Raw genomic sequence first — 2946 nt, forward strand, 5'->3', positions numbered from 1 at the left:
GCATCATTTAGATTAGAACAGACTTTTAAGATCACTACATCCACCAGAATTCAGTACTGGCCCAGATGCACACTGGCATGTGTGGATTCACAGCCGCAGTGTGACAATGGGGGCAGCTGCCAAGAGGAGCAGCAGGTAACGCTGCCCCAGTGCACCCTCGGCGACTGTGCATGCAGACAGGAGGCTGTGCTGAACGCGGAGAGAGGCCCACGGCAGAAATGCGAGTATTCGGGGAGCAGCTTCTCAGCGGGCATCCAGAGGCCAGTCCCTGGTGGCAGGGCCTTTGTCCAGACCCTTTGTGCTGGTGCTGGGGCAGCGGCACAGGCCTGGCAGGCTACCAGCCTCTGGGCCCCCTCTGTCCTGCCTTGCGATCCCTGGGGCTCCTGTCCCCACTTGCCCTATCAGTAGCTCCCTTCCATCCCCACTGAACCCCTGCTCACTGCTCTTGGCCATGGTTGCCATTACATTCCTTCTCTTGCTTGTGCAAGGCCTCACCCAGTACCCGCAGCAGGCCGGAGATGGGCTGGATGAGGCCACCCAGGAGCGCATGCAGCAGCGTGCTGAGTATCTGGAGCAGCAGATGACTCAGCTGATTCAGGAGCTGGAGCAGATGAAGCCGGAGCAGAGTGGCGGGGCCTGGGGAGCCCTGCCTGGGTGGCAGTTCTGGGCTCTGAGCGGAATCCTCATGCTTCTCTTGGTGCTGTGGTTTGGACATGGGAAAAGTCGATGTGATCCAGACAACCGTGGCCACAAGGAGAGGTTCAGCAGCAACTTGGTGGAGGAGGAAGAAAGATGGGACGTTGTTGGAAATGTGGAAGAGGGCAATGTCCATGACAAGCAGGAGATGGCAAACGGAGAAGAAGATGATGGTAACAATGTGCAAAGGATGATGCGAAGCCTCTTAGAGGAGCGCATACAGGAGTTTCCTGTTGTGGATCTGGACAAAGGATTCTCCCTGATCGCGGACCTGGTGGACAAACTCATCCACGTCTTTGGAGAAGGCTTGTCCAACAGTTTCTACCCAGTGCCACAACCAGCCATGGAAGTGGGCAGCGCCTTTGAAGGCTGCAGTCCCCATGCACAAGATGTTGTGTACCGTTTGCTTGTTCCCCTGAGTCCCCCTCCAGGACATGCCTTCCACCTGGAGCTGGACACTGCAGGAGTGGTCCAGAGGCACTTCTGCGTCCGTGTGGAGCTGGTGTGCACCTGCAGGAGGGAGAGGCTGGGGGAGGACATGCTGTGTTTCCTCCACCACCCCGAGAAGGAGCTGAGAAGGAAACAGGACCCCAGCCTCCTGCACACCCTGTGCACCGGCTGCTATCTAGATGTGGAGAAAACTGTCCACTGGTTCTATGGATTTGTGAGAGTCGCCTGGCTGCTGTTGCCTGAATCGTGCCACTGGCGTTTAAGGTTGCAGCCCTCCAGCCGCTCCTGCAAATTTCAGCTGAGCAAAGACAAGGAAAGCTTCACGGTTGAGATCTTCTTTGCTGTGCGGCAAGGAGACTCAGATGTCTTTGTGAGCAGCTGCGGGGAGGCGTACGTGGCCCGAAGGTCAGTGTCCGGCTAGCAGGGGGCAAGGGCCGACGCCTCGCTGCAATTTCTGGCCAGTACCCCTCGGAGTCTGAAGGCCTCGGGCTGTGCTGGCTGCGGACCGGCTCTCACCGCTGAGGTGGACGAGGAAATGGAGGCGGACACTTCTCCGGGGTTAACGTCGGTTTATTGCAGGGAGACCAACAGGGAGTATCAAGCCGGGGAAGTGACAAAGAATGGAGGGTGAAACCAGCTTTTAAAGGAAGGGGGGTGTGTATACAGAAAACCAGGGAAGGGTGAGGGGATGAACTTAACAAAACTGACATTTCAGGGAAACCAATAAGTACAAGGTAAGGGAGGGGCCCCGGGACCTCAGCCAATCACAGCCCCCAGTGAGACGAAGGTTCTGGAAATCTGGGAGGAGTGGGGGGTGATTGACTGGGCCCAGGGAGGAGAAAAAGTCTACTTAAAAGGGGATACGGGTGAGAAGAGATTACATAATTTAAGTGACAGACACTAACTGAGGGCAGGGGTAACCATGGAGACCAACTGCCAGCAGGGCTGTGGCGGGAAAACTGAGGAGGGCAGAACCATGTAACACAGTGTGGGGGAGGAATAATACATAGATTGTGGGAAAACATACAAGCAACTTAACCCAGACTACAACAAGCAGCCAGCCTACAGAAGTAGGCATCCCAAGCACAACGTGGCTGGAGACTTATGCCCTGGCAGAGGCAAAATTCTTCAGGCACATTTCCAGACAGGTCTTCCAGCCTGCATCTCCTCACGGGCTTCCTGATGGGTGTAGATTTCTCCAGCTGTGTCCCGAAGACAGTGGTGTTACACCTCATGAGCACTGTACCATTGACAGGGTGGGGCCGGAGTTATTTTGGGCAGTGAGTGATGGCTATCATGAAGTCCCTTCGCTGCTCACTGGAGACAAAACAGCTTCACCACTTTGTCATTGGCAATGAGAGCTTTCTTACGGAGATCAGCTTGCCCTCTGGCTTCCAGGTGGCTGTAGCACCCAAGCTGTTTGAGCACCTGGGCAGCAGTCCAGATACCCACAGGAAGGCCGTGCAGGACTGCAATTGGGTGCTGCATCAGTTTGAACAACTGGTGATCCACAGCCAGTGAAAGAGAACTTGGTGCACAGAGCTGTGCCTGTGGGGCCTCCTGACAGACCCTGTATATATAAACCTCCCGTAGTTAGTACATTTAGTTAGTGCAGTATATATTAGTACTCTGTAGTTAATGCTCTTACTATATTTATTAATCCCCCATAAGCAGTGCATTTACTATATAGATATTAAGACCCAGTAGTTCCTGAATTTACCATAGGTATAGGGAAAGTCTGGTTAGTGCCTTAATATAGATATTAATGCCCCCTAGTTAGTGCCTTCAGCAATCCCCATC

The 2946-nt window shown here is 54.2% G+C and overlaps 1 pseudogene; it reads left to right on the top strand.

The window, feature by feature from the left end:
* The first annotated feature begins 451 nt into the window (after positions 1-451).
* On the top strand, positions 452-2667 carry LOC135444876 (inositol 1,4,5-trisphosphate receptor-interacting protein-like 1; annotated as a pseudogene).
* Positions 2668-2946: the final 279 nt, after the last annotated feature.

This window comes from Zonotrichia leucophrys, chromosome 3 (genome assembly GCF_028769735.1).
Source record: "Zonotrichia leucophrys gambelii isolate GWCS_2022_RI chromosome 3, RI_Zleu_2.0, whole genome shotgun sequence".
Classification (NCBI taxonomy): domain Eukaryota; kingdom Metazoa; phylum Chordata; class Aves; order Passeriformes; family Passerellidae; genus Zonotrichia; species Zonotrichia leucophrys.